At 31.1% G+C, this 12330-nt stretch overlaps 1 non-coding gene across 1 annotated transcript; it reads left to right on the top strand.

The window, feature by feature from the left end:
• Nucleotides 1-506: 506 nt before the first annotated feature.
• LOC139887201 (small nucleolar RNA R71) lies at nucleotides 507-613 on the top strand. The gene has a single exon (XR_011773040.1). It is a non-coding gene; the product is annotated as a small nucleolar RNA R71 (small nucleolar RNA).
• The last annotated feature ends 11717 nt before the right edge of the window (nucleotides 614-12330 follow it).

The following is a 12330-nucleotide window of genomic DNA, read 5'->3' as shown; positions in this document are numbered from 1 at the left end:
GTTGATTGCTAGGACCTTGTTGGTTGTTATATGGAACATTTCGGTTATAATTTTGGTTTTGATTGTAGTTTGGTCTGGGCGGTTGATAATTATTCTGATAATTATTTCCAGGCCTTTGGTTTATGTATGAAACATTCTCTCTTTGTTCCATTGTTAGTTCAATACTGAGACAATCTTTTGTCAAATGTGGTCCTCCACACTGCTCAAAACTAATTCGTATTGAGTGAATATCTTTAGTCATCTTTTCCATTCGTCTCTCGACAGCATCTATCTTTGCGGAAATGGAATCTAAGTCATGGCTAGAATCGGCTCTAGCCGTTTTAGATGATCTAACGATATCTTTTTCTTGGTGCCACTCATGTGAGTGGGAAGCAGTGTTATCAATAATTTTATAAGCGTCAGTTGCTGTTTTCTTCATAATGGAACCACCAGCTGCTATATCGATGTCTTTTCTTGTAGTGATGTCGCATCCTTGGTAGAATATTTGTACTATTTGACAAGTGTCTAAACCATGTTGCGGACATCCTCTTAATAACTTTCCAAATCTTTTCCACGCCTCATATAGAGTTTCATTTGGCTTTTGTGTGAACGTAACAATTTCTCCTTGAAGTCTTACGGCTTTAGATGCAGGAAAGAATTGTTTAAGAAATTTTTCAACTAAAATGTCCCATGTATCAATCGCCCCTTCAGGTAACGATTCTAACCAATCTTTGGTTTCTCCCTTTAAAGTCCAGGGAAATAACATGAGATATATCTGTTCATCCTCCACTTCTCTTATTTTAAATAGAGTGCAGATCCTATTTAATGTACGAAGATGTTCATTTGGATCTTCCTTCGGTGCACCACTAAATTGGCATTGATTAGTTACTATGTGTAGGATTTGTCCTTTAATTTCATAATCTGGCGCATTTATGTCAGGTTGAGTAATTGTGTAACCTTGGCCAGTACGTTTAGCTCTCATTCGGTCTTCCATACTTAGAGGTTCCAGATTCTCCATGATTGAATTTGTTGAATCTGAATCACTATAGGATTCTGATTTAATAGTAGGTTCCTCTACAATCTCTGTTCGAATGATTGGTGGTTCCGGAGGAAAGATTAATGGTTCAGGATCTCTGAATTGTCCCTGAATATCCTCTGGATTCTCAATTGTGAGGTCGGGTTCAAAAAATGGATTATCGGAAATTTGAATTGGAGTACTTGTTGACTGGATGACGATTCTAAAGAAAAATCAACGGCGACAATATTTGCTAGATGTCTTGATCGAGTTACAGGTGGTGAACGTACAAAAGGTGGTGAACGTTTTGCTCGGTGCATTCACTGAATATCCTATTAGTTATAAAAATAAGAAAAATTATATAAGTTATCAAATTAATAGACTTTTCTGATTTTGCCTACGTTTCGAATAGCCAAAAGATGCAGCGGAGGGGCAGGATTCGTTTGGTCTCAATATAATTGAGTACTGTTTGGCTCCAATAACCCGGTCCACGTACAAATCCAACTATTACTACGAACCAGAAAATGGATGTCTATCAATTTAACCACTTAAAATAATTTTTCGTTTTGAAATTTTAGAGAAGAAATAGAAAAAATTCTATGTCCTATAAACTAGAGCGTCGAGAAATAAGAAAGAAAAAGATTACGCGTCGAAAAATGTCGAAAAATAAAAGGTCGAAAAATAAAAAGAAAGTAGCACGTCGTAACTTAAAAGGCACTAAAATTTATAAACAATGTCGCAAAATTCTAAAGCACCTAAATCTTAGTCTAAAGAAAAAGCACTTAAGGGATTTTACGGCAAAACCTAAAAAATCTAGAAATAAAAATAAACTACGGCAAAATACTAGAAATTAAAACTAGTTACGAACGATAAAAATATACAATATTACGAATTAAACAATAAAAATATACAATTTATAAAAAGAAGCTAAAAATGATAAAATTATTTATTTTTATAAAAATATTATCTTTATATTTATTTTATAAAAGTATTAATTTATATATTTAATAATACTAATTAAAACTCAATATTACTATTTAATTAAAAACTAAAACTAAATTATAATAATAATTAACTAATTAGGGTTTATAATAAATAATAATTAATAATACTCCGTAATTAATGCAGAATTAGGTCAAACCAGGCATGTCAGATGGTGCTACGCGATCTCGTAGCTCTCTGCCTTTTCTCCTCCGAGATAGCGGAGTAAAATATTACTGGACTCATTATTGGGCTAAAAACAGTTCAGCCCACTTCGATATTTAAATAAAAATAGTGTTGGGCTTCGACGGGTTTCGGCCCAATTCTCAGTTTTAATTATTATTTTTCTGTTTTTGATATTTATATAAAATATTTATATAAATTAAATAAAAACTTAATTTTAAAAACTAAACTAGAAATAAAATTACTTTATAATTTTATATATTATATATTTTGAACAAACTTTTAAAAATAAATATATATTTTTTTTCTTTTTATGTTTTTGAATTTTAATATTTAAAAACGTATTTTTACAAAACTAATTAAAACCTAATAAAAATCCTTTTTTTTATATAGCGTTTCGCTTCGGCTGTCCACAGCAGCGGCGCCAAAAATACTTGATGTGCGCGAGGAGGTGTATACGAAATAGTTATATATTTACTATGAAATACGATACAATTTTACATAAGTGATTTATTTATTTATAGAGTGGATATACCTAAACCTTGCTACAACACTTATAGGTAGTGTACCTAATCGTACAGTAGTGTAGTTTTTAGTAAGTCCGGTTCGTCCACAGGGAACTAACCAAGTTTAACGCTATATTTTTTTTAAAACTATATTTGTAAATATATAAATATATATATGTAGTATTATTATTATAAAAGGGTGTTTTTACAGTTTAATGACCGGTTTGTCGATTTTAAAACTTTAGTCGCAGTTAAAACCTAATGTAAAATATAAAAGACTTAATTTAAAGCATAAAGTAAATGACAATAATTAAAGTTGCGATAAATAAAAGTGCGATAAATAAAATGACAGTAAATAAAAGTTGTGATAATTAAAAAGTACGATAATTAAAAGTGCAATAAATAAAAGTACGATAATTAAAAGTGCAATTAAATATGAAATAAATAAATTATGCTTATTTAAACTTCGGTAATCATGATGTTTGACGTGTTGATTTTAGTTTTATTACCATGGGTTAATTGTCCTTTGTCCTGGATTATTCGATATGTCCATACGGATTTGTCCATAATAGTCCATCAGTCATAATCATAAAGTGCGAAAGTCTTCGTCAAATTATTCTTATTCCCGAAGTCAAATATTCCAACTAATTGGGGATTCGAATTGTAACAAGGTCTTAATACTTTATTTAATGAATACACCAGGTTATCGACTGCGTGTAAACCAAGGTTTTACTACTTTGTTAACAATTACACCAATTACCCTTGAATGTAATCCACCCCTGTTTCAACAAGTCTATTAACTATTAATCCAGTTCCGTGTCCGGTAAAATGAACAATTATTGGTATTTATAAATATCCCGCCCACCATACCCGATTAAGCGTATGTGGTTATATATAAATACGTCAAATTATAAGTCTATATATTAAATTAATGAGGTATCATTTAGTTAATATAAAGCCCATTAATAGCCCATAGTCTAATTTCTACAAGTGTCGTTCTTTTATCCAAACCCCAATTATGGTCCAAAGCCCAATTACCCAATTTTAGTATTTAGCCCAACATCATGATTACTTCGGCATTAAATAAGCATAATAATAACTTATCTACGAGACATTAAATTAAAAAAAAATTGAACATAACTTACAATGATTAAAAATAGCGTAGCGTTACACGGACAAAATTTCGACTTAAAACCTTAAAACATTCGCTAACATAACCTTATTATTATTAATCTTAAATTAAAATTATAAATTATAAATATATATATATATATATATATATATATATATATATATATATATATATATATATATATATCTTTTACGTATATGAAATGGAAAGAAGGTGTAAAAATTTCGATCGAATGCGTTGCCTTTTATAGGTCCCATTTCAGTTTTTGGTGTGCTCCGCGATCTCGAAGGGTTTCTCCTTCACAGCTCCACGATCGCGGAGTGGTGGATTACAGCTCATCCAAGTTTGGCTCCTAGCTTACCGACGGATTTTTTTAATAAATAAATATAATATATATATATATATATATATATATATATATATATATATATATATATATATATATATATATATATATATATATATATAATTTTAGGGGGATGATTCTCACACACACTTTTTTGATTCTCACACACCAATTGAGTATTATTTGAAGAGTAAAAGGTTAAAATAGGTGTGTAAGGATCAAAAAAGTGTGTGTGAGAATCATCCCCCATAATTTTAAGAATTATTTATATATTATTTTATATTTATATACATAGTTGGCTTGTAATTTTCGCTCCGTTGCGTCGTGCGTTGAAAGTTGACTTAGGTCCCGGTTCCGGATTTTCGAACGTCCTTGCGTACAATTTAATATCTTGTACTTTGCGTTTTGTAACTTGTACTTTTGTCATTTCTAGACGCTTCTCATCAATAAATTGAACCTCTTGGATCGTACTTTGTACTTTTGAGCTTTTTGGTCATTTGCGTCTTCAAATCGTCGAATCTGCCTTTTGTCTTCACCTTTTATTATTTAAACGAATATTACTTGTAAATAGAACAATTGCAACTAAAAGCTTGTCTTTCTTGAGGGATAATGCTATGAAATATATGTTCGTTTTTAGCATTATCAATAAGTTGTAGGCTTATTAAAAGTATATTTAGGATCTAATTAATTAATTTTAACACTTTTTATATTTTATCCATAAATGAGAGGGACAGTTGATGTAATTTTTTATTTAAATAGTTAATGAACAAATTTTATACCATAATGACTGAAATAAATAAAGTTATTTAAAATGAAAATTTAGGATTTTTCTGAATAAGTTTATCCGCCACTAATTTTTAATGGAACGAGATATAATACTCTATGAATGGAAATTGAGACAAGAGGCCGGCTGCTAACTGTTATGATATTTAGATTAAATGATTACAATACATGGACTTATATACCAAACAAAAGAGACGTGCAAATGAGAATTTCATGGACAACCCCATGTGCTCCACTACCTACCTCAATCCTTGTGAATCGGTAATCACAACACCAATTCAAAATTTCTAAACAAGTAATATTAATATTATAACCAAAACATAAATACTAAATACTAACTAACAAATTAAATCCAACATGTACCATCTATTTTTATTTGTTTGATTCAAGAACAAAACAAACCACTTTTCCTCCTAATTTATTTTCTATCGACATCTATGATAACATCACCATCCAACTCATGTTCAGACAACCACCTAATAACCTTTTCTAATTACTTTTGCTGTTTCTATTCTGAAAAAAGATCATAAAACACTTCATATTATCCCACCCGTGATTGTGAATTTGATTACTTCAAGATTCTCACTGTTTTCCTTTATAACTTATCTCTGACATAATATTATAATATGATACTATAGCCATTAGCTATAACTATAATATAGGATATGAGAAATATATATAGGTATATATATAAAGATGAAAGCACACATTCACAAAACCCACTTCGGGTTCTCCAATCCGCCACCACTTTTCATCAATACACAACACCATAAACCATCATGCCATCTCAACCCACCTCCAACATGAACACCACCCTCTGACCCCTTTTCAAACCGTTTTCATTTCGGCGATATGATTACCAAACAACCACCATCCTCTTTAAATACTCTTGCTACTATTTCTAGCCGTCAACCACCACCTTCAATCCCCTTAACACCACATCACCACCTTGGTCTCCTTATTCTCAAACACCACTTAAGTACTACTATGCTGCTGCTCGTTACAGTCCCAAAGCCCAAATCACCATAATCAAAGTCTATTGATACTCATTCTTCTTCTTGCTCGATAAAAAAAAAAAAAAAAACCACAACACCTCTTGTTTGATACTACTATTCTCGTTTACCCCTAGTTGAACACCTTAAACCGCCACCTGTTAACCTCCTTTTTTTGCTATTGTTGCTGTTTCATTTTTCTATGAAGAAAACGATGAACTAACGAATGCAAATATTTTAGCCATCTTTATTTTTTTTTATTTTTTTTATTTTTTTTTATTTTGGCTCTTTTCTCTTTGTGTGGCCGACACACATATTAAACAATAAACCCACTCACCCACTAGATGGTTTTAAAAAAAACATTTAACTATTATTCTTGTCTTTGAGCTGATCGAAATAGGACATGAAAACTAGTCCCCACTTGCACCTTAATTACGAATATAAGAATTATTATAAGGAATTTTTTTAACTTGCTGGTGGACCGAATTAATCTAGGACTACTCGTTGTCCCTGTTGGATTGAAACAAAGACAAGATAAGTTGTGTTGGCAACGTGATGATGATGATGATGAATACCGTATATACTTGTGATGTTACTAGGTGAGGAGATAACGAAAATGATACTTGAAGAAGTAAAGATGTTGACAGTGAGGAAGCTGAGCTAATAATCGAATTATGTTCATGATGGTGAGTTATAATATAAATGACGAGATAAAAGATTAGGATGATGAAGTTGTGATGAGGATAATGAACAACAGCTTCTATAGGTTAATAAAATTTAGTGTCCAGATTATTACAAGAATACAGTGGCGGTTCAGTGGTTAAGTTCGTGTTTGGTCGACAAGGGGTCTTGAGTTCGAATCTAGGTGACTCCAAATATTTTTATTAAAAATTAACAATCGAAATGGGCTTCTGTTGAGTTACCGCTATTGAAATTTTCCCCTTACTGGACTGATTATAAGGGCTTCTAAGTTTTATTGTTGGGCGAGAATAAGTAATTTGGCCGTTAGTTGTCAGTTGGGCCGTGAACTTTGTTGTAGACTTGGGCTAGGTTATGAAACTGATAAATAAATCGTTTAAGTATATATTGGATACGAGTAATTTCAGAAAGATACAAACAGAGTAGATGGTTAGGGTGTTGGGTTTAACCGAGAGGTCTCAGGTTCGAGCCCGGGCAAGGGCACCTATTTTTGGAACTTTTTCTTTGAGGTAGTTACTAAATTTTATCATTATTATTATTATTATTATTATTATTATTATTATTATTATTATTATTATTATTATTATTATTATTATTTGGTTAAGAATGAATTAAAGATTATAATGCAAACTATAAATAAGATGAGATATAAATGAAGTGTTATCATTTATCATTATTAATAAAATTTTTATTATTATTACTATTATTATTATCATTATTATTTTTATTATTATTATTATCATAAGTATTAGTATTATTATTAGGAGAATTATTATCATTATAGTTATTAATTTAGATATTAGTATTATTATTATTATTAGTAAAATCATTATTTTTATAGCTATTATTATTATTATTATTATTATTATTATTATTATTATTATTATTATTATTAGTATTAGTATTCATCACTTTTATAAAAATTATCATTTTTATAACTATTATTATTATGATTATAGGATGAAACAACTTTTTATTTATTATTATCAATATTATTTTATCAAATAAACTATTAGTTATATAAAACTATATTTACTACATATAACATAACTATATTTTTATAATAAATATTAATAAATGTAATTAATTAGATTATTAATGAAAAACATAATTAAAATAACAACTAATTCACTAATAATACATAAATTTGCTCGGCTACAAAATTATAGGTGTTAACATATATATAAATGATATAGGTTCGTGAATCCGAGGGCAACCCTACAATTGTTCAATATCGTCATATGTATTTTTACTACAAAATACAGTATGGTGAGTTCATTTGCTCCCTTTTACTCTTTATATTTTTGGGACTGAGAATACATGCGCTGTTTTTATAACTGTTTTATTAAATGCTTTTGAAATATATTTTGAACTGTGAATACATGAAATGCTTTTATAAATATTTGAAGAGATAGACACAAGCAAAACATTCCTCGAATGGATTATTATTGAATTAGTTGGACGTTATAATTGCCACTAATTGTTGTGAATATTTCCCCCTGATTATTATTGCTTGGTAACCTAAGAATTAGAATCGGGTATGGCCCTAATTACGCGAATCCTAAAGGTAGCTACCGGGTTTAACACCCCCACCTAGAATGTTCACTAGACGGAAGGGCTAGTAGGCGTGGTGTTTAGTACTTCGAAGTTTATATGATTATTATACAGACGAGATGTTCTGTTTTGAGGATATTATTATGCGCATTATATGTTAAGGTCGGTTACCAAGCCAAGCAATGAATGAAAAATGAATGTTATGTATTGAGAGAATGATTTTATACACAGGTTATGTGTATGTTATTTTTGTGCACGAGATATGTGTACGGTTACTAAGATTTATGAAAGATGATTTCGTACACGATAAAGGTGTACTGTATTTAAAAGATATCGCATGTTCATTACAGGTGGGTATAGGATTCGGGCCCATTTGTACCATGCAGGATTTAAATCTTGTGGTCTATCAAAATGATGAATTTTTATTGTTTACGATAAACTTATGAACTCACCAACCTTTTGGTTGACACTTGAAAGCATGTTTATTCTCAGGTATGAAAGAAATCTTCCGCTGTGCATTTGCTCATATTAGAGATATTATTTGGAGTCATTCATGACATATTTCAAAAGATGTTGCATTCGAGTCATCGAGTTCATCAAGATTATTATTAAGTCGATTATAGTTGGATATATTATGAAATAGTATGCTTGCCATCAACTTTCGATGTAAAGAAAGTTTGTCTTTTAAAAACGAATGCAATGTTTGTAAAATGTATCATATAGAGGTCAATTACCTCACGATGTAATCAACTATTGTGAATCGTTTATATTGTATATGAACGGGTCCTTTCAGTTGGTTTCAGAGCAGTGGTCTTAGCGAACTAGGTCTTGCATTAGTGTGTCTAACTGATAGTTGTTTAGATGCATTAATGAGTCTGGACTTCGACCGTGTCTGCTTGTCAAAAGTTTTGTTTATCATTTCTTGTCGGAAATTACCTGCTTATCATTCTTAGTCTAGACACGTTTTACTGCATTGACTGCATGAATAGTGTATAGACAAAATTCATATCCTAGCGTATCTGAGAATTCATACCTTAGCGTATCTGTTACTGTAGACTTTGCTTGACAACTTCCGTAGATTCCTCCGTAACTTATGGAATTTTAGTATTATATATGCATCCTGTTAGTTCGGTTATCAAGCGTTCACCATATGAAAGCAGCGTCACCAGAATGAATCAACCAATCAGCCATTCCCAATTCATCTGATGGGTTCGTAGTTACTTAATCAATGAAGATGCGAAGAAGGCGATCCCTTCCACCAACCGAATTCACCTCTTGGCAATGAACCTGAAGCACTTACCGGCGAACCAGTCCGAAACACCATTTTCACCCTCATTTCCCGAATATCTCACCACGATTGTATTCTATCTAAAATTCTAAACCTTATTCATCCGCTCGTTCCGACCGACAATCAACCCGAAATAATGGAAGAAGTCCACCAACTTCGCGCCCGAGTTGTAGCCTTGGAAAATATGGTACAAAACATACCAACTTCGGCAATATCACCGGCACCAACAGTACCATCAGTAACAGCACCCGTACCATCAACAATCCATGCCTTAACATCTCATTCTGTACCTCGAGTATAATCACCCTTCTACATGACTTTCTACATCATTTATCTTCGTTCAACATGATGGTTATGTAACCTCTAATGTTTTAGAGATTATATATTCTTGTTTTAACGGTAAATCAGATGAGTTAATATCATATTAACTCATTAAATTCATGATTACATCTGAGGAAAATATATATGTATATATAATTTCATAAAGATTGTAATTAAAAATTCTTTCGTACAAACTGTTAATGGTGAAAATATTTTAACGGGTAGGTAATACCCGAGGAATACTTAGATTTCACATTAATAAGTTACATTGTACATTCTTCGAAGCTGATTCAACAATCATTTACGATCCTACATACAATCACCGATATACTTATCCGTTCACCGCAGAATAATCATTTTCATTCAATTTTTCATAATTGGATTTTGACCTATCAGAATCCAACAAGTGGCATAATGAAGGAAACATTTGATAAAATAAAATTTGTTAGAAACAGACAAATTAACTATGAGGAATTTTGTTAAGAATTCACGCTAACAAAATCCTAGCTAACTGTTCCTAGCTAACTGTTAATTCCGTATTACATTTACTTATCGCAATTTAATTATCGCAATTTTATTTATCGTCATTTAATTTCTGTAATTATTTTATGCACTTTAAATATCGAGACACGTATACAAGGTTTTGACATATCATATAGACACATCTATATATATTATTTGGAATTACCATAGACACTCTATATGCAGTAATGATCGAGTTCTCTATACAGGGTTGAGGTTGATTCTCAAATAATATATATACTTTGAGTTGTGATCAAGTCTGAGACATGTACACGGGTCACGATACATATTAATTAATTCGAATATTATATATTAAACTATATATGAATTATTGGACTGTTAACTGTGGATTATCGACTGTGGACTAATAACATTGGACAATTAAAATGAATTAAAATATTGATTATAACATATGAAACTAAACAATTCTTCAAGTTTGCCACTTGATTTCATCTTAAACTTCATTTGTATCTTGACGATTACAATCTGCGTTTCAATCTTTCATTATTCTTGAAAACACCTCAATTGAGAGGATAAACCAACCGCACTTCATCTACGGAAGAAAAGATTGATGCACAAAGTTATGCACCTGAAAACACTCAGAACTTGAGTAAACGTTTAACATGTATCTGTGCTAGCTCCTTTGGCATCGTATTACCGAAAAATAACTTTGCAATCCTTTTCCCAAGTAGCTAATCTTGTCACAGCTTCAGCAAATCCATTTCGAATTTTCATTCGAATGAACTCTACTATAACTTTGATATTTAAGTTGCCTTTCGTAATCATTACCGGGGAACCGTTTATACCTCACCACATTAGCAGAAATTTATCAGCAACTTCATTACTCATCGGATTAAGTCTCTCTGAAGAAACTATTATATTTGTTCATTAAAACCCTATCATGTACTCATCCGCATCTTATAACGAGAATTGCTATATCAATTACCGAGAATCAGCAATCAGTATTTCGAATCTCGTAGCATTTCTACATCAATAGTTATATGTATACATATAACAATTATATCCTAGAATTACAATCTTCAATTCTGAAATTTTGAAAAGCACTCAGCCTACGAATCAATACATTGAACTTTGAAAAAGCTGAATGAAGCAGCATAAACTGTAGGCAACCGTAAACGACCTTAATCGTCGGAAGTTTGATGATAAAGAGTAGTATGTTGGAAAAGCTCAAAAAAGTTAGAACTGGAAAACAGATTGAGCTAACCACGAAGGAGACCAAGGACAAATACAAGGACCATACCATATATTCAAAGAATCCAGGTAATTCTGGATCCGATGAAACCTTCAACGAATATCTTGCCCCGTACTCAAATTAAAATTTTGCGGAAAATCTTTCTTCATCAACAATCGAACTTAGAAATTTCAAAATATCATCATAAATATCTTCGATATTTCTGAAGATATTTTCATAAATATCCTCGTTCGAAATTATTTATCTCTTCGTACTATCTATATTACATCATAAAGGAAACTACTTTAGTTTCTGAATTTCTTTAAAATTCGAGTTTGAATGATTTTGAAATAGTGTTGGAAATTGATGCATGAGTTAGTATAATATAATGACACTTGATCAACGTGATTATATTACAGTAAGTCATGCTGAGTTTCTAATGGAACGTGATGATTCACGGATCATAACGTCATCACGTGCCATGTCACATAACTCTTTCATTCTGTTTAACTTCTGAACATATCAAGAAAGTATATTCTTGATAGTTCTATTCTCAGTAATTCTGGTAATTTGACAAATCAAATCATGCGATTACGTTCTCTCTTGTTTGGAACATTAAGTCTATTCGAAATTCCATACTTACGAATTCTGGACCGTTACTCGCTTTACTAGAGGTCGAGAAGATAATAAAAAGGTAAAGAACTTCAAAATATAAGAGAAAATATAAAGCCCAATAACAACACGGAGATTACAAACCGTGGATATTAATACGAATAGCAATATAAAGACACGGTATAATTAAGAATAGTATCACCCCAAGGTAATAGTAGAAGTAAA

The sequence above is a fragment of the Rutidosis leptorrhynchoides genome, chromosome 1 (genome assembly GCF_046630445.1).
Source record: "Rutidosis leptorrhynchoides isolate AG116_Rl617_1_P2 chromosome 1, CSIRO_AGI_Rlap_v1, whole genome shotgun sequence".
NCBI lineage: Eukaryota > Viridiplantae > Streptophyta > Magnoliopsida > Asterales > Asteraceae > Rutidosis > Rutidosis leptorrhynchoides.
The sequence above is the reverse complement of the archived record's forward strand: the minus strand, read 5'-3'. Positions and strand labels throughout refer to the sequence as shown.